General features: G+C 39.5%; 1 protein-coding gene and 2 pseudogenes across 1 annotated transcript in view; 2 read left to right on the forward strand and 1 right to left on the reverse strand.

Moving 5' to 3' along the window:
• The window catches only part of PLS1 (plastin 1), a 100,931-nt gene that overhangs the window by 40,866 nt on the left and 33,254 nt on the right, over positions 1 to 26,811 (reverse strand). The gene's annotated exons all lie outside the window — the stretch shown is intronic.
• Positions 75 to 171, forward strand: LOC116635363 (annotated as a pseudogene).
• On the forward strand, positions 25,409 to 25,935 carry LOC116635224 (annotated as a pseudogene).

Consider the following 26,811-nt stretch of genomic DNA (forward strand, 5'->3'; position numbering starts at 1 on the left):
TGCTTCAAGTCCTTTGGTATTTAAATGAAAGAAATAGAAAAATATAGAGCTATCTTCAAGATACACTCTTAAGTGCTTGTTTCACCAGCACTAAAATTGGAACAATACAGAGAAAATTAGCATGGCCACTGTGCAAGGAACACACAAATTCATGAAGCATTCCATAATTTTTTTTAAAAGAAAGATATAATCTTTTTTTTTTAAAAAGATTTTATTTATTTACTTGACAGAGAGAGAAAGAACAAGCAGAGGGAGCAGCAGAGGGAGAGGGAGAAGCAGGCTTCCCGCTGAGCAGGGAGCCCGATGCGGGGCTCTATCCCAGGACCCTGAGATCATGACCTGAACTGAAGGCAGACGCCCAACCAACCAAGCCATCTAGGCGTCCAGAAAGATATACTCTTAAAAGAACAAAGCAAGGTGCAGAAGAGTAAATATGGTGGGGGGATAGGAAGCTATATCAGTTATATGGTTATAAAACATTTCCAGAAGGATACCAAAAAAAGGTAACAGTGACTGACACTCTAGGGGAAATGGGAGATTGGCTGCAGAGTGGGAAAGGGGCCTACTTTTCCTTATACATGTTTCCATTCATTTTTGTAGACTATAAGCCTGCCAAAACCTAAATAACTGAAAACAAGACAGGCAATTGTGATAAAACATTGGAAAAAATAAAATAAATACTAGTAGTCTGAAGGCACACATTATTGAATACTGATAATGCTAAGATTGATATGCACAGTATCTATATGTTACAATTTCAAATAAGAGCACCTATTTTCCTTACAAAGCAAATACTATGATTAAAATAGTTAATTAAATGGGGCACCTGGGTGGCTCGGTCCATACAGCATGCAACCCTTTATTTCAGGGTTGTGGATTCAAGTAGAGATTACTTTGAAAATATATTTTTTTAAAACAGATTTTATTTATTTGAGACAGAGAGAGGGAGTGAGAGCACGAGCAGGGCAGAGGGAAAGGGAGAAGCTGACTCCCCGCCGAGCAGGGAGCCTGACACGGGGCACTATCCCAGGACCCTGGGATCATGACCTGAGCTGAAGGCAGACACTTAATGGACTGGGCCACCCAGGTGCCCCAATATATACATTTTAAAAGACATCTGCCTCTGTAAAATTCTTTGTAAAGTTTTGGGGGGGGAAATTCTACCTAGATCAACTCATATTTATCAAGCACATAACTTGGCAGTCCTGAAACACTGTAGAATGCAGTTATTAGAATTCACTTTGTAATTTTAGAAATGAAGAACCCATCACTTAACCAGTACCCAACACCTGGCATTGAAGCATTCCTACCTGGATGCCTGAGACAGCTCAGAACAGCATAGTTTTTCAAAGTCAGTCCTGAAAAATGCAGCCTAGAGGGCAGCCAGGATCAGACCAGAGACCCACCAATGGGGCAGATTATGTTGAATTCTGTAGATAGATACACCTTCCCATAGATTTTGACGTGTACCATGTATTTCTTCAGTAATTCCAACACTGCTTTCCTCCTCTGCTTCTTTTTAGTCCATATAATTTAAAAAACTTTCTTTTACCAATTAAAGCCTTTTTTATCCCCTCCCCTAATCCTCAAGGGTATCCTGACACATTTAGAAACTTAAGTATATTCTAAGGATGAACTCAATTTAGATGAAATTTGATCTGATCTTTCATCCTTCCTCAAATTTCTAACCTCCCTGAACCTTTAAAAGCTTTACCAGAATTAGTCTAAGCAGCCATTTACGATTTACAGGATCTAAAACTCCAGGATCTAGAACAGTTTCAGAGAAAAGGCATTAGGAACAACCCTGAGACCAACCAGATTCTGATGCCTTTCAATCAACTGTAAAGCTTCCAAATGTGAGGGACCAAAGCTGTTTACATGGGCACCTTTGGCTTCTTAGCTATTCTGTTTTCTTTCCTCCCACTGTGGCCCTAGCCCTGGTCACCTGATATTCTGAATTCCTGAGGTAGCCACTGACCCACTGAGGCAGCCGTCCCCTAGCTAGTCTAGTCTATCCTCCAAAATTCCCTTCTTCCCTTACTTCCCCCTTCTCTAGTAATATAAAAAATAATGGCAAATATTTACTGAGGGCTTTCAATGGGCCCGGAACTATGCTAACCTCCTCACCCACAAGCTTACTATGTATTTATCTGTTCTACTGATGGAACAAGCATCCTCTCTTAAATGTAAATTAGAGGGCTGCAGAGATTACCTGCCTAAGGAAGGCAGACAAAATAAGGGATTCAAAATCAAATCTGTTTTAGTGCCTCCAAGCTCTTAAATTCTACGCGTAGTTAATTAACATCCCTATTCTCTGGCTGCAAGCATCACAGGTAGTTTTAAAGAAAAGTATGAGTGATTGATGAATCCTTACAGTGCTCATCAAATTTATATTTTAAGGGCATATTTATATTTTATTTTTTTAAAGATATACTTATTTATTCAGATAGAGAGTGTCCATGTGCGTGCAGAGAGGGAGGGGGAGAGGGAGAGGGAGAAACAGTCTTAAACAGACTCCACACTGAGTACAGAGCCTGACAGGGGCCTCGATCTCACGACCCTGAGATCACAACCTGAGCCAAAACCGAGAGTCCCACGCTTAACTGACGGCACAACCCAGGTAGCCTGTAGGGCAAATTTATATTTTAAAGCAAATGCGGTGTTTTCTTTAGAATAACGGATGAATACATTATTATTTAATCAATAGAATATACATCATTAAATAAATGAACCACATCTGTTTCTTAAAAACACAGTAACTGGAAAAAGCAAAGTACTAGAGGATAGAGTATATGTACCAATTATTGTTAAGTTCTAAAAACACAAAATATTGTATATGTTGTATTTCTTGTGTATGTTGCCAAACATAGGTGCTAAAACTTAAAAACATATAGGAATGACATACAAATTCAGAATATTGGTTGTCCTATGGAGAGGGAGGCAAGGGGCACAGCTGGGGGCTGAAGCTCAATCTATTACATTTTTTAAGAGAAATTTGAAGCAATTACGGCAAATTTTTTTTTTAAGATTTTATTTATTTGAGAGAGAGAGAGAAACAGCATGAGAGGGGAGAGGGTCAGAGGGAGAAGCAGGCCCCCCACTGAGCCGGGAGCCCGATGTGGGACTCGATCCCAGGACTCTGGGCCGAAGGCAGTCACTTAACCAACTGAGCCACCCAGGCACCCCTATGGCAAAATTTTTAACATCTGTTCAATCTGAGCATTAAGTATATGGATATTGGTTAAATTGTTCCTGTACTTTTCAGTATTTTTTGTTTTAAATATTTCATAATACAACTGTTTAACTTTTAAACTCAGTAAAAAATAGTAAGTAAATAAAATAATAGAGCTAACACAAGAATATGTTTTGAACAGGAGAAAATTTCCCAAAGCCCCTCAGGATATGGAGAAAAAATTTTTTAAGTACTTCGATGTTGAACAATCAAATAGTTAATATTATTGTGGCAGAATAATTTATTGAAATATCAAATTGTGTTTATTTTCCACCTTCCCCCCTCCCCAGTCCCACTCCTCAACTAAAGTAATAACTACCTCTTGTTTTAGGAATGCTGGCAGCACAGAAAGCAAAACCAGCCTGGAATCTGTGGTTCCTTGAGTCCTTGGGTTGAAGTACAAACTTCCTTAGGGTTTACTTAGGCTGGGTGTGCTGCGAATGGGGCAGGAGCAGTAGGCCATCTCTGAGAAGCCACTAGATGAGGAAGACAGAGAGACAGAGAAATTATCCTGGTGCGGAAGGAGGAAAGTCTGGGATGCCATCAAGGAAGACTGCAGCCATAAGGGTGGCAAAGAGAGGGACAGACAAGGTGCAGCAGAATCTCTGCCAAAGGGATACACAGGGTAAGCAATGGGTGCTTCCCAGGTCAACACTGAGGACTAATGACCAAGGACAGAAGAGCTTCCTCCAAGCCTGTGGTCTGTTTAAGACCTCATACAACAGAGCCTGAGGGGCAGATTCCAGATACCTGAGAAAGACCTGACTGCTCAGGCAGGATGAGGCATCACAGTCAAAATAAATTTGCCTTAAAGAACATAAATAGGGGCACCTGGGTGGCTCAGTCGTTAAGTGTCTGCCTTTGGCTCAGGTCATGATCCCAGGGTCCTGGGATCAAGCCCCGCATCGGGCTCCCTGCTCAGCAGGAAGCCTGCTTCTTCCTCTCCCACTCCCCCTGCCGTGTTCCCTCTCTCGCTGTGTCTCTGTCAAATAAATAAATAAAATCTTAATAAATAAATAAATAAATGTGATATTTCTTTCATATCTGACTTTTATGGGAAAAGCCTTGATAGTGTTTCTCTGGAGAACTGCCTAGGATCAGAGGTTCCAGAGCACCACAGTATCTCTGGGAGTGGCGACTCTATGGTATCCTCTATCCTCCTCCCCTTCTTCATAAACTATTTTCTTATCTACCACCACAACTCTCCTCTTTTCCCGTTATGTCCTATTTTTAGCTCCCAATTACAAGCTTAAAGAACACAAGGTCACTGGAATAAATCACTATGTGAAAAAATAAACAGCTAAGAAATATGAATTAATTAAAGGGTTTTCTTTTTAGTTTAAAGGAAATCTAGAGAAAACTTTCATTTTTCTGTATTTTCAGCAATCTCTTTTCTCAACCATATTTCACAATAGGGAGTGGCATCACTCATTTTCCAAAAAGCAAACATTCACATTCCATATCAGCCTGTTACTTTATCAGATTTTCTCTAGTTAATTGGACTGTCTACAGATTCCCTAATATAAATATGAACTGGGAGACCACTGACTTTGTTAAATATTAGACTCCTACTCTACATACCAGACTGACCCCTCTTTGGACAAAGCAAGCTATTAAATGAGGACAACATAACTCAGATTTCTCCTGAGCATCCTTCTGCAAAGTGAAGTCAGAGGGGAGCTTGACCCACACCAGAATACCAGTGTAAAAGCATGTGGTGAGTCAACAAGTATTTTGAATTCAGAAATGGATTCAGACAAAAAAAAAAAAAAAGATTATATAGAAGGACTTAGAATAACTTTCTCAAGGAAAGACACCTTATTGAAATGGAAGCTGTGGGCACCAAAACTGACCTTCACTACTTAGTGTATGGGATTTGGTCACCCAAGTACAGAGGTTCAAATGTTACTTGATTTGTGCAACTGAATGAATGGCTGTGAAGAGTTAGAGTTGCTCACTGAATCGTTAATCAGCATGTAGAAAAAAAAACTGGTCTCTTCTCACAAGGCCTTACTCCAGACTTCTCTGCATCGACCCTAACCCCAAACAGTGCCAACTCTGGAAACCCCAACACATAAAGCTGTAGTAAGTGCAAAAAAAATCATTGCCCCTTCGTCAGCATGGCCACACTTAGTAATTTTTTAGTTGAGAAATAGGAAATTGCATTAAATGTATACATAAAAGATACAAAGTAGAGTTTACTGATCCAAGTTTAGGTCAAGAGTATCCATAGAAGACTGATTGGGACCATTCGGGATGTGAAAGAAAGGGGAAGACTTAGTCCCTAGTATCTTCCTGAAGCCTCAAGCTCTCTCTAAATCCAACATCAAGTGAATACAGCTAACTTGTAAGCGGAGGAAATTACAGTCTATCAAGTGGGAATCAGTTCTTCTTGGGACCTGCTAACCAATGATGCCCCATGGGCCCAAGCTCGGCACCACTTCTACCCAGCAGCCCATGAAAATTTTTCCTGGTCCCTGAAGTCCGGGAAGAGGAAGGAGGCTCTTACATCTGACTCCCTAGCCTTTAGCCTTTTCCTGATGTGTCCAGGATACCTGCCTGGTTCTGAAAGGGGAAGCTACTGCTGAGCTCCAGTGGGCTGTTGCCCACAGGAATCAGGCCGAAGGTTGCCAAATCTTCTGATTTTTAAAGAGAAACCAGAAACCCATATTTTTTTAAAAGATTTTATTTATTTATTTATTTGAGAGAGAGCAAGCACAAGCAGGGGGAGAAGCAGAAGGAGAGAGAAAGGGAGAAGCAGTCTCTCCACTGAGCAGGGAGCCCGATGCAGGGCTACTTCCCAGGCCCCCGGGATCATGACCTGAGAGCTGAAGGCAGACGCTTAACCAACGGAGCCACCCAGGTGCCCCAGAAATCCATATTTTTATGTGAAATTTTATTTTCAAATTTTGCAAACAATTTGAATTCTTACAAAGCACCATGTATGTCAGACTAGAACTCTGGTCTATTAATTTTGCTTCTACACCTCTCTAATTCCACATCACTTCACTTGGCCTTTCAAGGGAACTTGGAAACACTCTATGTTTCTCTAGAAACACTCTCATCAAATTAGCTCATTCTAAGGGCCAGACGAGAACATTTTATCTCTTAACATGTCAAAACCCAACCTCACTTATGCACCACTCACCACATCCCTGATCCCAGTAAGGGATATTTCCAAGTGACAGCTCCTCTGAGAGAAGAGGAGCCAGCAGGTCAGAAGACCACTAATCACAGATTCCTAGCTCAGGTAAGTGGATCTGCCTATTATCCCAGGATGTTTTCCTTCTCACTTATTATTTATATCCCCTCTACTCTCCCTCACTCCCACGCCCCCACTTTAGGACTTCTCTGGCTCTCTGAGAAAATTCAACACACCAATGTTACCAAAGTTGCTATGCTATAATGTTTTAATATCATCAATACTTCAAGTATCATTTCCTGAACATGTTTCTTCTCCAGTAACTACTTCCCTTCTTCTGGTAACTGCCAATTTTCGTTTTGGGGTTCCACTCATTCCATATAATCCATGCATAACATTTGAGCGAAGCTCTAGGTCCAAGCCAATCAGCACATCACATTCTCTGGCCAAAGGGATTTGGTTTAGGGACAGGCATATAATCCAGTTGGAGCCAGTGAGACATAAGAAAGCTTTTGTGGAACTTCCTGTAATAAGAGTCCCACAAACTCCCCTGGATCAGTTTTTCATGAAGAAGTAGAGCCAGAGCAGCTGCATGCATCTTGCCTCCAGGAGGGGAGGACCTGGGGGCTAAGAATGAAGCCAAAACCAACACAGTAGAAAGGAGAGCCAGTGGATGAAGAGAAAACGTGACCCAGCAGGGTTAAATGCAAAATCCCACTGTGCTAAAACCTTGACACTTTAGTTACTTGAAACAAATTTTTTTAAAGCCAGTTAAACTGGGTTTCTGTTGCTTGCAACAAAGAGTCCAAACTGATATACAGACATAGTTTACAAAAAGAAAATAAAAGGGGGGGGGGGGTCAATTCCTCAAATGACAGAAAATATTTGAACATTCTGAATTAGGAAAGAAAATTAATCATAATTATATTTTCTAAGTTTACATCTAAATAAGAAGCATTATTTTTGTCATAATTTTTTAGGTTTTTTGGGGGCAGGGTAGAGAGGGAGAGAATCTTAAACAGGCTCCACACCCAGCACGGATCTCAACAAGGGGCTCAATCCCACGACCCTGACATCATGACCTGAGCTGAAATCTAGAGTCAGATGCTTAACCGACTGAGCCACACAGGCCCCCATTTTTAGTTTTTTTTTTTATTTGAGTATGGTTGACACACAATGTTACATTAGTTTCAGATGTACAACATCATGACTCAACATCTCTGTATGTTATGCTGTGCTCACCACAAGAGTAGCTACCATCTGTCACCATACAGTGCTATTATAGTATCATTGATTTTTGCCATAATTGGTATTTTACCACCACCACCACACCTAATCCCAGAAATTCAGTGCATCAGTGAAATATAGAAGTCAGTTTATGGTTGCTCCCACAGCACTGAAGACTATATTCATAGCCTAAAGGCCTCTAGACTTACAGCTTCTTTGTACCTTTTTTCCCTTCTCTATAGCCAGAAAGATCCTTCCCATTTCTCCTAACTCATTTCTTGTTAAATGGCAAACTGAGTAGTAATATATTATGAGGAATGGCAGGTCTTTCTGTTGTGAGGCAGAGCAGGCAATCTATCTGCAATAAGAAATATTCAGAGTCAACAAATCGTTAAAATCAGGAAATTACTAATGCATTACAGATAGAGGGAAAAAAAAAAAAGAAATTTACCTAACACATGATAGTAAAAATAACAAACACCCAAGATGTTTATAACTTTATCCAGTAGCTCACCAAAAGCAGGTCTCCCCAAGTATCAAAGTCCCTATAAGTTAGTTCAATTTTCAAAGGGGTGCTTGACCTAGACCTCCACGGGACCCTCAATAATTTGCTGTGTGGAACAATAATGTGCTTCCGAAGTACAAAGGGAATAAGAAAGAGGTATGGCAGACAGGAATTCAGGAATGAATGAGGCTGAAAAAACAAAACTCCCTATCTAGTCTCTTTTTTTTAGTTTATTTATCTAGTTAGTTATTTTTAAGTAATCTCTACATGCAGTATGGGGCTCAAACTCATAAGATCAAGTCGCATGCTCTTCTGACTGCCCCAGCCAGGCACCCCTCCATCTAGTCTTTAATAGCATTTTTATACATGATTAGATATCTGATGTAGTTAATGGCTTCTCAAAGAAATTGGCCTGAAATAAACTTTAAGTAGGAATATTAGAAACAACAGGTTTATCAAATCTATTTGCTGCTTTTATTATTGTTTTGGCTTCCCAGTTTATAGTAATTCCATGAGATGTCACTATATTGCTATTCAAAATTATACAAGCTGCTTAATTATTCTCTATTTTTAAATTCTAGAGGAAGAGAACATTCCAAAAGATAATGTATTCCATAACAAAATTTTCTTTTTTTTTTTTTTTGGTTGTTATTCCTTTAAACTAGACTTCAATTTCCTTCATCAGATTATAGCCTCAATAATTTTTAGCTGTAAACCTATTGGTCTAGACTCTAATCCTTCCCTGTTAACAATTCTTCTTTCCCACTCTGCCCTTAGAAAGACCTCTTTCTCCCAAGGCCTCTTCCTGATTGTCCCTTAACTTTCCTTCATGTCATTTCCTGTCCTGAGACACTCTATTCTCCCACATCCAATTTTTCACATGCCCTCCAAATGGAGCTCAAATTCCACCATGAATTTCCTCATTGGCCTCATTTTGTCTCAGCATATGTTTACTGAGAACATCTAAGGTGCTAGGTGTTGTTCCAAGCTTTGGGGGCAACCTAATGGTGACTAACACACAGAATCAGCTCTAAAAGAATTTACAATCTAGTAAGGGAGTCAATAAACCACAGATTACAGCAATGGCAAACACATGAGACTCCCTCACCCACTGCAAATGTCACTCACTAATTCCAGCTCTTTCCCACAGGGCCTTGAGTTGCCTCTGGGTCCCCTTCCCAACATGGCCCCTGACAGAGCCCCTACCGAAGAATCAGCCCTCAAAATGAACTAGGATGCCACCTCCAGAACTATAATGCAAGCTAGAATGAAATCAGTAGGAAAGGAAGAATCTTCTGACTGCTTCCAGTCTTCCAAGAAGACTTTACAGAGGAGGTACTATTTGAGCTGGGCCTTGAAAAATGAATAGTCAGAGAAAGATGCAAATCCCAGCTAAGGGAGAAAATTCTTAGTGATCTCCCCAGAGAGTACTCACTCTGACAAAATGGAGTTGTTTTCTAAGTATCTGTATTGAATAACAAACAGTACCTTACCTAATTTTTAAGTTTTTTGAGAGCAATGGAATATCTTGTATTTCTTCTGTAATTAACAATATTATGGTGATAAGATGATGCAATACAACATAAATACTCAAAAACTCCACTTTTAACTCTTGGTGACAATAATGATGAGTGATCTTATTCAAAAGATGTCACTCCTCTGAAAGCCTTTTTTAAAAAATAACTTTAATATCTTTAGTAATTGTTTCTAAATCCTTCCACAAAAGAGCATTATAGTTCTCCAGTTTATTGCAAATGTCTTTCTTTTTTTAAAATCAGCCCTAATGTTGAGGCTATAATACAAATTTTTAGTTATTGGCACGCATAAAACACAATGAAGAATATCTTCTTTAAATAAAATGAGTTTGTGTTTTTGCCTACTGGTAAGTTCAACTGCTGACATGAAAAATAACCCCTGCCATCTCCAAAGATGCCTGCCTGCTATACCTTCTATTTGGAGCAGGCCGATCCTGGCCAGCCTAAAGACTCTTCCTTTTTCCATTCAAATAGCTCAACAATTCACTCCTTATGCACCTCAGAAAACAAGTGATCTCACTGTAAGCCATACTCTGTAAAAAGGAATTTTCTGTGATTTCCAAGACTCGTAGCTTCATCTGTATCCCCTTACATACTGACAATGGACACATTTAATCTGCCTACTTGGTATTTGTGCCCATTAAGGTATTTTCACTGTAAGCAACCAAAACTGATTCTGGCAAAATCTGCCAAAAAAGGAACACACTGGAACACGCTGGCTCAAAGAGTCAGGGAGGACTGAACAAGCAGGCTCTGGAAGGACAGGCGCCAGGCAGTTCTAAGGAGCTTCACAGTGGAAACTTTTAGAGCTTTTAGAGCTCTGTCTCCAGATGCTTCAACCACCACCAGCTGTGGATGACAGCCTAATCCCCAGGCCACATGCCCAACCCTGTGGTTCAGGGGATACCAAGAAGACCGACAGCTATAGAGAATCTCTTTGTCCTAGGTTCATTTGCCTTCTGCACAATCTCTATGTTTGCATGAAGCAAAAACCAAGGCTTAAATCTGACTCCCAAGCAAATGCAAGCGTGCCATTAATAGTTTTCTCCTGAACTGAACTCATCCCACCCCAGTTAAGAACACCTGAAGGTCATAGAAACAGGACTCATAAAATCACCTCCAAACTCTCCATCCAAAGAAATCACAAAACACAGCACTCATACACAACAGCAGTCCAAAAAGGCAAGGGAGACTTCCCTTACTTCTCTGACAGTAATAAACATTCATGGGTGCTCACCACAGGCCAAGCACTGTTCTAAGTAGTACATATATTGTCTCAATCTACACAGAAACTCCCTGAGGCTGGTAATACTACAATTCTCATTTTATAATAAAGAAATTGAGGCCCAAGGCTTCACAATAAGTGGCAGAGCTGGGATCCATGCCCAGGGAGTTTTCCAAGTCCAGACCCTTAATTATACTTCATAGTGGTGGTCTCCATACATCCCCTTCCACTCCTCTATCTCAAATTATACACCCTGTGATGATTGCCTATTAGAAGCTGCCCTAGAACCTGGCTTTCCAGCACACAGTTAGGGTGAAGTGTGGACAGTTAATAAAGAGGGTCAGAGACAGATCAGTTAATAAAGAGGGTCAGAGTTGCTTTTTGCAGGTTGTAAAATAAAGTGCCTCAGAGTTTCAACTCCTGAAAACACCGTTTTAATTTATGTATGTGTGATCTGTCTTACTAGAAACTCAGAGAATGAATGGAAGGATTTCGATGAGCTTTGTGAGAACTATATGAATTCTTTTACATTACCTTTTTTTCTGTCTCTACAAAAGTACCTTGCTCCTATTTTCTATGTATTATTTAGTCACTGGAAATTATACATTAGAGAGGTAACTTCCCAGACTGTAACTATCTATATTGCCAAATATTTCATTCAGAATAAATGCCTCAACACAAACACCAAAGAGCTGTCAGAGAACAGGAAGCGGTGAGTCACTTCCAGGGGCTCTGGAATAATCCGGGCATTACTTCCTAGTTTATAATCCTTTCCCCCCATTTCCACCCAAGAATTTCCATGTATATGATTCACAGCAATACAGACATTCTTGTCCAACTTGTGTCCAAGTGAGCAGAGGAGTCCTATCCAGGGTGTTTCCTGGTCAGGGTTTGAACTTTAACCTCCAAAGCACACATTGGTTTAAATTTGAAATGTCTCACTTTGTACATAAATTAAAACAGTGTTTTTAGGAGCTGAAACCCTGAGGCACTTTATTTTACAACCTGTAGAAATCAACTCTGACCCTCTTTATTAACTGACAAAGGAAGAAGGAATTATCATATATATGTGTGTGTGTTTTCAATGACCCATAAAATCCTAAATTTCTATCAATTATGGATAAAAATCATTAGTACCAAAAAATTATATTTTCCAACAAATGCAAAGGATGCCATATTACAAAGAATCACCACTATCACCACAGTTTTCTTAAAGAGTACAATAGTTAACAAGTCTATGGTTTTATCATTCTTTTAACAGCCTGCACGCTACCACAGAAGGATTCTACTAGCCGAACATAACAGGTCAGAGACGTTCCTCCTCACAGGAGAGGGACGCCTCCACGGTGCAACTAGACATGTGCCCAAGCACTATGAGGTATCTGCACCTCTTGCTGTGGAGAAGGGAAGGAGGCAGTGCCCACTGCCAGCTCTGGAAATTCCCTCACACCAGAATCTTGGCATTAGAAAAATTAAATAGCACTTTATATTTATCGAGTATTTTATACTTTCCAAGCATCCATTTCACCTCTTTAACCCCTTATTAGACATAGGTCTCCCAACAAAGAAACTGAGACCCAGTGAAGTTTAAAGATTTATCACATTTATAAAATCAGTCCACACTTCTCCACAGATGACAGACCGGGCATCTAGACAGGAGTAAAATGCTGTGCTCAGAGTTCTAGAACAAATCTTTGACAATGCTGGGTAAGAGTATTTACATCAAAAAAGGACTCAGAGTAAACACCACTAAAGACAAATACAGTTAAAATTAAGACACACTGGCATTAATGTTTATATGCCCCGGGTTGTATAGCTTTAGAAACAAAGGAAGAAATTAACAAGAGCACAACTACTGTAGGAGATGTTAACTGCTGATAGTTTAATGAGTCAAAAAGCAAACAAGGATACAGAAAATCTGAATAATAAATTGTAAAGCTATAAAATTTTCTACAACTCTCAAATTATAATCCTTATTTTCCTGAATTAAATCAAAGTTAGCTCAAAGGCTTACTCAATATGATCACTTGAGAAGACCAACACTAGTTAGATAAATCCCTCTCCATTCTCTGAGCTATACCAGGACTCCAGAGCTTATAGGAGAACAGGAAAAATGGGGAAGACACTTTCTGACACCACCACCTTCTGGGCCCACATCATCCATTCAAAAGCACTAGCATCCACACCCCCAATTATAAGCCTGGAAACAGTGAACTTTCTTCTCAAAGTCGGTCCCAGTCATCGGAGACATCTCCTATGTATGCAGTCTCCCAAACCATAAGCCTCAAAGTCATCTTGACTCCATTCCCCTCTCCCTACAAAAAAACCGTAACTCACCACCAAATCCTACCTCCAAATTCTGGAATACCCCCTCCTCTCTGTCTTCACTTGTCTTCACTTGTCACTACCTTAGCCCAGCACTCTGGTGTCTTGTGAGGGCTACTTCAGCAGGTTCTGTTCTCCCTGACTCTTCCCATCCAGTACTTGGCTCTTACTCTGTGCCCATCAGCTTCAACCCATACCCTCAGACAGAGCCAACCTAGCAATGCATTTAATGAAAAATATTTTACTTAAGATTTTGTGGAGAGGTGGAGAAGAAAATTTACATTGCCCACTACTGGACAAAATTCTGCACATTTTCCTTTAATTACCCCCATCTTTCCCCCAAACTCCTCTCTGGAATAGTGCCTCCTCCCTGCCACAATTCCCAGACCACCCTCTTTAGGTTTCAGCCTCCCGTTCTCCAGGGTATTTCTTTCCTTAACCTCCACCCCAACCACTTTTCTTATGTTGAGCAATTCAACTCTTTGCTCACCTTCTGCAGTTAACACTCTTTCACCCACTGCCCTGTCACCAAACACACTTTCCACCTAAGGATCCAACTTCCTTAGAAGACAGTAGGGGAATAGCAAATAACAAAAAAGGACAAGTTGGTAGCCACTGTGGCCCCATATGACTAAGAAAATTTTCTAAACTGAAAAATCACTGACCTACTGAAAACATCCTTTTAAAATGGCCACTAGGGGCGCCTGGGTGGCGCAGTCCATTAAGCCTCTGCCTCTTGGTTTTGGCTCAGGTCCTGAGTTCAGGGTCTTGAGATGGAGCCCCACATCAGGCTCCATGCTCAGTGCAGTGTCTGCTTGAGATTCTATCTCCCTCTTCCTCTGCCCTTCCCGCTCATGCTCTCTCTCTCTCTAAAATAGATAAATAAATCTTTAAAAAAATAAAAATAAAACAGCCACTAAACCAAGTGGAAATTAAAATAATAATGAAATACCATTTTTTTTTTTGCCCAGAAAATTAGCATCCATCCTTTTAAAGGATAAGAACCAGTTGGAGCAATAGTTCCAGGAAATATACAAACCCACTGTACTGGGTGCAAATTGAAACAAATTTTCTGCAGGATAATTTAGTCTCAAAGTCTCAAAAATGTTGATGAAGGAATTCCACTTGTAGGAATTATTCTACAGAAACAAGCTGAAATCAGTGGAGAGATATTAGTATAAAGATGTTCATTTCATCATTACTTATAATAATGGAAAAACAAGACCTAAATTTCCAAAAATAGAGGATTTACTTAATAAAATACAGTACACTCTTACAAAAGTCAGGTAGTCATTAAAAGTAATCTTCTCAAAGAATATGAGGAAAAACTCACAATATATTATCAGGTTAAAATAAAGGGGATAACGTGTAATATATTTCCAACTTTGTTTAAAGTATATATCTGCACAAGGAGTTGTTAGCCAAGATGATAGAGGCAATAGGTAAATTCCTCCACCTGTTTCAAACACATAGAAATGTTGGATAAGGGGCACCTGGGTGGCTCAGTTGGTCAAGTGTCTGACTCTTGAATTCAGCTCAGGTCATGATCTCAGGGTTGTGAAACAGCCCTGCATTGGGCTCCATGCTGGGCATGGAGCCTACTTAAGATTCCCTTTCTTCCTCTCCCTCTGCCTCTCCCCCACCTTTTCCCTCTTAAAAAAAAAAAAAAAAGTTGGATAAAATATAAATCTTTAAATGTTTTCAATATGTATCTAAGCCTAAGCAAGCAAAAGAAATCTCCTGGTACCAAAAATGAAGTGGGAAATCAAGTAAGAGCAGGTCCACATTCACATCTCAAGGGACAGGAGTTGAAACCTCAGGCTGTGAACAAGCAGAAACCTGGAAGTGAACATACAGGTGGAAACCGGGAAGGGGCCATCCTCTCTGTAAAGACGGATGCTCAACATAGACTCTACATAGAAAAAAGGTACCCATGAGAAATCAGAACCCCAAATCTGCCCCGCATGAGTGTGAGATCTGAATTTTACATTACCTTACTGCAGGAACCTAAGAAACCAATTAAACCATATGGATCTGGCAGGCAGAAGCAAAACCGCCCCATAGGCACAACTCCACCACCTGGAGCATACACTGAACTCCACTAAAGAAAACAAAATGTCCTGAAGATAAGCTCACAGACAAACATTACAAATCATATAAGAACCCATCACACGATGCAAGACAGTAAAAACTTCCAAACTGGAAATCATGAAAGAAATTTTAAAATAAGTATGCCTGAAATATTCAGAGATAAGGAATTCATTTATAGGTAAAAAACTGGACAGTTTTATTTTTTATTATTTTTTTTTTTTTAAAGATTTATTTATTTGAGAGAGCGTAAGCGGAAAGGAGGGGCAAAGGGAGAAGCAGACTCCCCACTGAGCAGGGACCCTGATGCAGGACTCGATCCCAGTACCCTGGGATCATGACCTGAGCCAAAGGCAAACGCTAACTGACAGGGCCACCCAGGCACCCCAGGACATAATTTTTTTAAAAAATACATTTAAAAGTATTTTAAAAATGAACAGGAGATACTATACATAAAACTGATAACAGGAGCTATTTGGGGGGTGAGGGTGGTGAGATAATGGATGATTTAATTTTTTTCTATATAGTTGCCTATATTCCACAATGATCATATATTACTTTTACAAGAGACAAGAAGTGAAGGAATGGAAAAAGTGAAGATTCACATTTAACCATTCCTACATGACAGTTAAAAATAATTTTGAAGGGGCACCCACATGGCTCAGTCAGTTCAGAATCCAACTTTTGGTTTCGGCTCAGGTCCTAATCCCATGGCTCCTGGGATCAAGCTCTGTGTCAGGCTCCGAGCTCAGCAGGAGTCTGCTGAATGCCAGTGTGCACACTGTATCTTCTGTCCTCCATCAAGGACTACACATTTGGGGATGTAAGAAACACCTTTTCTCAGATCATTTCTGAATACTGAGTATCCAATACATTGGACTTACCCATAGGTGGAACTCAATAAAAATTTGTTATTTGAATGCACGTGTAGAAAATCATTAAAATCCTACCAAGTGTAAGCTCAGGGGAATCATCTGCTCAGTATAGTTCTTCTCCATTAGCCTCAGAAAAGTGAATTAGAGTCATCTGCCCACTGTTGCTAACATCCTCTTTAACGAAATACTGCCAGGTCTTTGATTTTTCTGGCCTTGTATTATATCCTATCCCTGACATGCCATGCATGTAATTATACTCATTTTATCTTTCCTATTCTATAAAATTCTCCCAGCTAATTTTAATTTTTTAAAGCTTTATTTTTTCTTTATTATTTATTTTTTAAGTAATCTCTATGCCCAACATGGGGCTCAAACTCATGACCCCCAAGATCAAGAGTCCCATGTTCTTCCAACAGAGCCAGCCAGGCACCCCTCCAGCTGATTGTAATCAAAACCTTTAGTCATTTGCATGTAGGAGACATGGGTGTTCTAGGCTTCCTTGGACACTGGAAATACATGTAGAAAGAATAACATAAAGTGACTCTCAATTCAATCAAATGAAGTAAATAGTTTATGACTACTCAGGATTCAACACTATGTTGAGATATAAAAGGTAACAGATTTATTTTCTGTACTCAAAAAATTTAAATTCATTCATTCATTCAGCCAATATGTACTGAGGACCACCTATGCTTTTAGCCCAATGCTAAGCACTTGAGAAGAGCATCAAGACATTTAATATCTGATCTGGGCATTCCAAGAGCTTACAAACTAGTGGGGGGGGGGAATGTGTGAGAAACACAAATACAAAGTTAAATAACAATGTTAATATTATGTGTGTAATCAATAAAATTCAGGAAAAAATGTTAAAAGATGTTAAAATGATGTTGAGATCATTTTTTTTTTTAAGATTTTATTTATCTGACAGAGAGAGACACAGTGAGAGAGGGAACACAAGCAGGGGGAGTGGGAGAGGGAGAAGCAGGCTCCCAGCTGAGCAGGGAGCCCGATGCGGGACTCGATCCCAGGATCCTGGATCATGACCTGAGCCGAAGGCAGACGCTTAACGACTGAGCCACCCAGGTGCCCCAAGATCATTTTCAAGGTGTTATAAGAGGTGTCACAGGATAGATGGTGCAGTCTGGACACAAAGAATTAAAAGAGGAGAGAGAGGCTTCTATATACCCAAGTGATCCAGAAAGTGTTCCATGGAGGAGTGGGAACTGGGGAGAGACAGGTGATCTCATGTATAATGGGGAAAAATAGCTCATTAGTGACTGTTTTACAATCCCCCACCACATACCCTCCACCATTCCACTACTAAGCCAGGTGGATTTGAAGGGGATTCAGGATCTTTTTTTTTTTTTTTTTTAAGATTTTATTTTTAAGTAACCTCTACACCCAAGGTAGAGCTTGAACTCACATCCTGAGATCAAGGGTTGCATGCTCTACCAACTGAGCCAGCAAGGAACCCTCAGGCTTCAGGATCTTAATGAAGGGACACCACGTGGGCTACAGACCAACTGGGAATTCAGACACTTCTGCAGATATCAGCAGGGAGGGACATCCATGCCCGGGACTACACAGGAACCTAGGTCTCACCAGAAGCCAGTGTCAGAGAAACAACAGTCCTGAACTAAACTCTCTATCCTCAAACCTATGCCATGAGATGATGAAATTTCTGAAAGCTTAAATACCACCCAGGGAAGAAGACAACTGAATTCAGCTTTAAATGACTGTTTTACCCTGTATGACTAGAAAAGTCTTCCACTATATGGCTACTAATAATAGAAACTATGCTGTTGTAGAAAAATAAAGATATTTTTATACACACCTAAATTTTGAGGGCTGAGAGTTCATCCTTGCTACAGAGGTTTAAAAAATCAAACCTATTTGACAAAGCAGGAAAGAATATCTCATGGGAAAAAAAGTCTCTCCAACAAATGGTGTTGGGAAAATTGGACAGCAACATGCAAAGAAGGAAACTGGACCACTTTCTTATACCATACACAAAAATAAACTCAAAATGGATTAAAGACCTAAACAGGAGGCCTATGAGCATAAAAATCCTAAGTAGTAACTTCTCTGACATCAGCCATAGCAACATTTTTCTAGATAGGTCCTCTGTGGCAAGGGAAACAAAAGCAAAAATAAACTACTGGGACTACATCAAAATAGAAATCTTCTGCACAGTAAAGGAAACAATCAACAAAACTAAAAGGCAACCTACTGAAAGAGAGAAGATATCTGCAAAAAACATATCCGATAAGAGGTTAGTAAGAACCGATAGAACTCAACAATCAAAAAAACAAATAATCCAATTAAAAAAATGGGCAGAAGACACGAACAGACATTTCTCCAAAGAAGAGAACCAGGTGGCCAACAGACATATGGGAAGATGCTCAACATCATTCATCATCAGGAAAATGCAAATCAAAACTACCTCACACCCGTCACAATGGCTAAAGTCAAAACCACAAGGAAAAGCAAGTGTTGGCAGGGATGTGGAGAAAAAGGAACACTCGCACACTGTTGGTAGGAATGCAAACTGTGGGAAACAGTATGGAGATTCCTCAAAAAGTTAAAAATAGAACTACCCTACAATCCAGTAATCACGCTACTGGGTATTTACCCCCAAAATACAAAAACACTAATCCAAAGGGACACATGCACCCCTATGTTTATTGCAGCATTATTTACAATAGCCAAGATATGGAAGCAACCCCAAGTACCCACTGATAGATGAATGGATAAAGGAGATGTGGTGTGTGTATGTATGTGTGTATGTGTGTGTGTAATGGAATATTCACCCATAAAAAAGAACAAATGTTGCCATTTGCAACAACATGGATGAGCTAGAGAGTATAATGCTAAGCAAAATAAGTCAGTCAGAGAGAGGCGCCTGGGTGGCTCAGTCGTTAAGTGTCTGCCTTTGGCTCGGGTCATGATCCTGGGGTCCTGGGATTGAGCCCTGCATCGGGCTCCCTGATCGGCGGGAAGCTCCCTCTCCCACTCCCCCTTGCTTGTGTTCCTTCTCTCGCTGTCTGTCAAAAAATAAAATCTTCAAAAAAAAAAAAAAGTGTAGTTTCTTCAAGGCAACATTTAGCTGGGTCTTGTGTTCTCACCCAATCTGAACTATCTCTGCTTTTTAACTGGGGTGTTTAGACCATTAACTATTTATTTATTTATTTCCATTAACCTTTTAATGTGATCATTGATATGGTTAGGTTTAAGTCTCTCATTTTGCTCTTTGTCCCACCTGTTCTTTGTTTCCTTTCTTCCTCTTTTTTCTATCTGCTTTTGGATTACTCAAATAATACTTGTAATTCCATTTTTTCTCCTTTCTTGGCTCAACTCTGTTATTTTAGTGGTTGCTTTAGGGTTTGTACTCATCGCAGCTTATCTTCGAGTGATATGACACCATTCCATGTAGAATATAAGGATGTTACAGTGGTATACTTCCATTTCCCCTCCCAGTCCTTTATGCTATTTTTGTCATACATTTTACATATGTTATAAGCCCCATATTACATTTTATTCTTTCTTTAAATAATTATCTTTCACATATACTTAAATAATAAGGAAAGATCTGTTACAGTTTACCTATATATACAGTACCATTTCTGGTGCTCTTCCTTCCTTTGTATAGATCTATATTTCCATAAGCTATCATTTTCTTTCTGCCTGAAGGTCTTCCTATAACATTTCTTATAATGGGGCTCTGCTGAGGATGAATTTTTCCACTTGTTACATGTCTGAAAGGTCTTTATTTCATCTTTATTTTTGAAAGGTATTTTTGTTGAGTGTAGAATTCCAGGTTGACAGTTTTCCTTTCAGTATTTTAATGATGTTCCTCCACTCTCTTATGCACATTTCCAACAAGAAATTTACATTATCTTTATCTTTCTTCCTCTGTATGTAATTATGTAAGTGGTCTCTTTTCTTGGTTTCTTTTAAGATTTTATCCTTAAAGATAAGATCCTTTATCCTGGCTTTAAGCAATTTAATTACAATGTACCTTGATGCAGTTTTCTTCATGTATCTTTTGCTTTAGTTAATTGAGCTTGTTGGATCTGTAGGCTGATAATTTATATCAAATTTGGAAAATTTTTTTTAAGATTTTTATTTATTCATTTGAGAGAGAGAGAGAGCACAAGCAGGGGGAGCGGCAGAGGGAGAGGGAGAAGCAGGCTCCCCACTGAGTAAGGAGCCCAACTCCAGGCTTGACCTCAGGACCCTGAGATCATGACCCAAGCTGAAGGCTGAAGGTCATATGAAGAAGCCCAACCTACTGAGCCACCCAGGCACCTCAAATTTGGAAAATTTTTAACCATGATTCTTCAAATATTTTTTTTCTGTTCCCCCTCCTCCTTAGGGACTCTAAGTACATGGATATTAGGTCAGTTGAAGTCCCACAGTGATCCCACAGATCACTGATATTTTTAATTTTTTGTAATTTCTTTTCTCCTTTTCATTTTGGATAGTTTCTATTGCTATGTCTTCAAGATCACTATTCTTTTCTTCTACAATGTCTAAGCTGCCCTTAAGACCATCCAGTGTATTGTTTATCTAGCATGTTATAGTTTTTATCTCTAGAAGTTCAGTACAAGTCTTTTAAAGTATTTCCAATGTCTCCACTTAACTCTTTCAAGCATTTGGAATATAGTTGTAATGATTGTTTCGGTGCCATTATCTGATAATTCTAGTATCTGTGTCAGTTCTGGGTCATTTTTGGTTGACAGACTTTCCCCTATCATTATGGGTCATATTTTCTTGCTTTGCTCATGTATTTCATGCTCAGTATAAAAATCTAAAACATGGGGCGCCTGGGTGGCTCAGTCGTTAAGCGTCTGCCTTCGGCTCAGGTCATGATCCCAGGGTCCTGGGATCGAGCCCCGCATCGGGCTCCGTGCTCCGTGGGAAGCCTGCTTCTCCCTCTCTCACTCCCACTGCTTGTGTTCCCTCTCTCACTGTGTCTGTCTCTGTCAAATAAATAAATAAAATTTAAAAAAAAAAAAAAATCTAAAACAATGGCAGTACTTGGGAGGACTGGACTATTTTAATTTACAAATACTCATGTATACTTATATACCTAGATACATGTATGATTTTTTAAATGGGGTTATGCCATAGATTTTAAACATTATTTTAATAGCTACATATAATGGGAAAGGCAAATGAAAACAATGACCCAACATCTTAAACCACAGTGCTCTCCAGAGTGATGTGTATCTGAAAGAGGTGAAGATATGCATACTCTATGACACACAATTCTACTTCTAGATATTTATTCCAGAGAAACTCTTATACAAATATACCAAAATAAAGGTAAAAGCACACCATTGTTAATAGTATCAAGAAATTTGGGGCGCCAGGGAGGCTCAGCCAGTTAAGTGTCTGCCTTCGGCTCAGGTCATGATCCCAGGATCCTGGGATCAAGCCCCACATCAGGCTCACTGCTAAGGGGGGAGCCTGCTTCTCCCTCTCCCCCCACTCGTGCTCTCTCCTGCTATCTCTCTCTCTCTCTCAAATAAATACAATATTCTTTTTTTTTTTTTAATTTTTTAAAGATTTTTATTTATTTATTTGAGAGAGAGAGAATGAGAGAGAGCACATGAGAGGGGGGAGGGTCAGAGGGAGAAGCAGACTCCCTGCCGAGCAGGGAGCCCGATGTGGGACTCGATCCAGGGACTCCAGGATCATGACCTGAGCCGAAGGCAGTCGCTTAACCAACTGAGCCACCCAGGCGCCCTAAATACAATATTCTTAAAAATTGTATCAAAAAATTGGAAACCACCTGAATTCCTCCATCAGGTGACTAGATAATTACAGAATATTCACTTAGTGAAATACTATACAACAGTTAAAATGAAGTTGATATTGGTTTTAACATGAGGAATATATGTTAAATGAGGAAAAGTATACAGCAGATATCATTTGTGAAAAATTTTAAATCATTTAAAATAGTACTTTATATTATTAATGGAAAAATATAGAAAGATGGGTGGGAAAAATAATTAACATGCCAACTTCAGGACTGTTAGTGAGGTAAAGGATTAAAATGGGGAAGAGCCTTCAGTCATCTCTCTAATGTTTTACTGCTTACAGAAAACAAAGAGCTGATGCATAAAGTAAATGGCAAATTGCTGATATTTCTTAAATTTGGGTAGAGAAAATGTGTGTATATTGTATTATTCTCACTATTCTTTTGCATGTTTCACTATTTTATAGCTAAAAATATGAAAGTAAACAGAGAATATTACATGGATATTAGGTCCCTTGAAGAATATTACATTAGGGCACATCCTATAGCTGTATATAGCAGTCCTTCTTTCCATCATGCATTTTACTTAATTATCCTCTTCATCTGGTTTTAAGAAAATACAGCAGAAAACCTGTTTTTAAAGAAAATTATGTAGCAACTCCCCTAAGTTAACATTTCAGTTTGTGAGTATATAGAAAAAGCTGAAGTGTGTCAGGCTTTGTTCTTTGACTTAATAAAGAGCACCTAGAATGAAAGGCTAAATGATGAATGGGGTCTAAAACAGACCAGCCCAGATGGAGGTATACATAAACCTAGAATAGTATAATTTTTTAAGTTCATAATATTAACCATATGAAGAGAATCTACTATGTGCCAGGCACTTTATATAAATTATCTCTAATTATTTTTTTTTATTTTTAAGTAATCTCTATACCCAATGTGGGGCTCAAACTCACAACCCTGAGATCAAGAGTCACACACTCCACTGACTAAGCCAGCCAGGCACCCCAAATTATTTCTAATTCTTAAGACAACCCCCAAAAGTAGAAGTATATCTATTTTTACTGATAAAGACACTCAAGCTCAATAAGATTAAGTAACTCACCCAATACCACTCAGCTAGGAAGCACTAGAGTCATATAATTCAAACAACAGTGTCAAGGTCCACATTTCCACTACTCCAAATAAGGCTGGGCCCAGGAAAGTACTGAGATCTGTGACAAGGAAATTTAATCATTCTCCTTACAGAGTTAGACTGACACTTACCCAACATTTGCAATCTTTGAAAATCTTAATTTCAGTATCTTAAAATAACATTGTTTTATTTGTGTGTTTTCACGTGAGTCTGTTTATTCAGTTAATATAAGTGTCTCAGGGCAAACACACTAGACATTTCCTTCTTAGCTAATAATAATGACCTAAATTTTGTGAAAGCAAAAATAAATCTGAAACTGATTCTTCATAATGGGCTAAAACCAAAGACCAAGGAAGACTACCATGATATTGTAAGGAATAGGTGCCATTATCAAGATAAAGAAGTCTCACATTTAAGTGCTAATTTATTTATTTATTTAGATTTTTTGAGAGAGAGTATGGGGGGGCAGGCAGAGAGAGAGGGAGAGAGAGAATCTCAAGCAGACTCCCCACTGAGCGGGGAGCCTGACACGGGGCTCCATCTCACAACCCTGAGATCATGACCTGGGCCCAAACCTAGAGTCATATACTTAACTGACTGCACCACCCACATACCCCTGTGCTTTCTAATTTATAAAGCACTTTCACATATCTTATCACATTTGACCCACATTAATCCATTAAGTTGTACTGAAAATAATAATTTTCTATGTAATAGTATTTTGTTTGCCTACATTATTTTACTCCCATTTTACAAATAAGGAAACAGACTCCAAGAAATCAACCTACATAGCCTAGGTCACCTGCTGCTGAGTGTCAAAGCTGGTACTGCTTCCAGTGTGCTTGCATCCCAGTTCAATAAACCTCACTGACTCCTGAATGTCCAAGAGCAATGAAGACATGAAATAGGATGTCAGGGCAGCCAAGGAATCATCTTTCCACACGATATTCAAGGAAGAGATCTGAGCCTCTTTTATATAGACACTGAAATTAGAAGACTTAGTGTAGAGGTTTCCAAAACAGTTCTATATGTGGTTCTTTTTACTTTTTTAATTCTAATTTAACCCCAAATTCTTCCTTTTTTCTAATAAGTAAATATTTACTTATTACATTCAATAAGAATTATCACTTATAAGTAAGATAATGCCATGAGTACATAATTAGTAGGAAATACAGCATGGCATTTTCAAGGTTATGGTATTAAGCATTGCTAAAAATACTCATTGCGTAGTAAGGTCACAAAATGCTATGGAGAACTGAAAACATACAAAAGTGATGAAAATCAGGTTAGAAAGTAAACAAATTTAGATGAATAGCTTGTATTTGAAATGCCCAGGTGTTCCCTGTGGCATTGATTCTTTTTTTTAAGATTTTATTTATTTTTTGACAGAGAGAGAGAATACAGGCAGGGGGAGTGGGAGAGGGAGAAGCAAGCTGCCCACTGAGCAGAGAGCCTGATGTGGGGCTCGATCCCATGACCCTGGGATCATGACCCGAGCCGAAGGCAGAGGTTTAACCAATTGAGCCACCCAGGCGCCCCCCTGTGGCATTGATTCTTAAAGGTCTTTTGATATTTAGCCTTTTTTGATCAAAAGCTATGGGCACTGCACCCAGAAATATGCACACAGATCTGAACTTTATATATGATTTCAGAGAGTCTGTAGATGTACATCTCACCCTCAAGCCCATTCATGCACCTCCAAGAGGTCTACAGGCTCCAGGTTAAGAACTCCAACCCCAGATTTTCCCAGAAAGTTCCCTTGGGAAGAAAACATTTTAGAATAATTTCTTAGAGAATATGTTCTCCACAGCTTTCCTCAACATTTTCAGTGAAAAACAAGAAGTGAATCATCAAGGCGTGCTGGTATAAAACTGAGCAATAAATAACTGTGCCTCATGAAAGGCAAACATGCACACATATAACCGTGATTCACGTCTACTGAAAAAAGTGTACAGACAGAGCTATATGGGAGGAAAAAAGAGGAAGCAAATATGGGTCTAACAAAGATTTTCCTGAGGAGATAATGTTTAAGCTGAGTGGGCCTTGAAGAGTAAGGAGACTTTTAAAGTTGTGTTTGGGAACCACATATATTTCTAAAATCTTGACTTAAAAAGCATATCCTAATATGTTATTCGTATTTCTGAAAATTATTCCTTATACAAACAACTTCCAAGCAGTGAGAGTTATTTATGAGAATGAGTTGACAGGCATGTACAAATAAATAAATAAATAGGATAAAAATCCCAGATTAAAAAAAAACCTTAAAAGTCATCCAGTCCTCTCTAGCTGCCATCTTGTGTCCCCGTGTGTGGGCACCTAATCTCAGCTGGTCCGCCCGAGACCCCCTGAGCACCAATGCTATTCCCTCGCGCGGTCCCATTTCCGCTCCAGCAAGATGAAAGAAGTATCATGAACCAGGAGAAACTGCCAAACTGCAAGCACAAGTGCACATTGGTGGGAAAGGAACTGCTTGCCGAAAGAAGAAGGTGGTTCATAGAATGGCTACAGCAGATGATAAAAAAACTTCAGTTCTCCTTAAAGAAGTTGAGGTAAACAATATCTTTGGTATTGAAGAAGTGAGTATGTTCACAAACCAAGGAACAGTGATGCGCTCTAACAACCCCGAAGTTCAGGCATCCCTGGCAGCGAACACTTCCACCATTCCGGGCCATGCTGAGACAAAGCAGCTGACAGAAATGCTACCCAGTATCTTAAACCAACTCGGTGCAGACAGTCTGACTAGTTGAAGAAGACTGGCTGAAGCTCTGCCCAAACAGTCTGTGGATGGAAAAGCACCACTTGCTACCAGAGAGGAGGAGGATGATGAAGTTCCAGACCTTGTGGAGAATTTTGATGAAGCTTCCAAGAATGGTGCAAACTGAGTTGAGTCAACTTCTGAAGAAGATAAAACTTGAAGAAGTTACTGGGAGCTGCTATTTTATATTATGACTGCTTTTTTAAAATTTTGATCATGGATCTGATAAAATCTAGATCTCTAGTATTTTTAAGCCCAAGCCCCTTGGACAGTGCAGCTCTTTTCAGTTTTTGCTTATACACAATTCATTCTTTGCAGCTAATTAAGCTGAAGAAGCCTGGGAATAAAGTTTGAAACAAGGTTAATAAAAAAAAAAAAAAAAGTCATCCACTCCTGGGGCACCTGGGTGGTTCAGTCGGTTAGGTATCTGACTCCAGCTCAGGTCACGATCTCAGGGTCCTAGGATCGGGTCCCGCATCGGGCTCCCCACTCAGCAGAGAGTCGGCTTGTCCCTCTCTCTTTGTCCCTTCCCCTGCTTGTGCTCACTCTCTAATAAATAAATAAAATCTTTTAAAAAATAAAAAAAGTCATCCAGTCCAACCCCCTCTATAGATGAAAAGACTGAGGCCATACCCTTAGCTCCTCAAAAGATACCAAGGACAAAGGTCTCCACCAGAGGGTAGGAAGTGAACATTAGGAAGCAGTATTAAGGAACAAAATTAGATTTACAAATATTTAACATACTTATTTTTACTAGCATTCTAACTTGGTCTTTATGATAGAGGATCCCATGTCACAAACAGTACAAGAGACACCCCAAGAGAGGAGTGGATATTCCACAAAGCAGAAGCTGGACAGTGGGCCATCACTCCTTTGACCACTTCCAGTATTTCTGATATCCTGAAATTTATGTATGCCTGAGTGGATTGACAAATGACATAACTTAGCTGACAGCAAGCCTATCTTCACTAAATGGGCAAGTAGCTTTAAATGATGCTTACAC

This window comes from Phoca vitulina, unplaced genomic scaffold (genome assembly GCF_004348235.1).
Source record: "Phoca vitulina isolate PV1807 unplaced genomic scaffold, GSC_HSeal_1.0 scaffold10, whole genome shotgun sequence".
Lineage (NCBI taxonomy): Eukaryota > Metazoa > Chordata > Mammalia > Carnivora > Phocidae > Phoca > Phoca vitulina.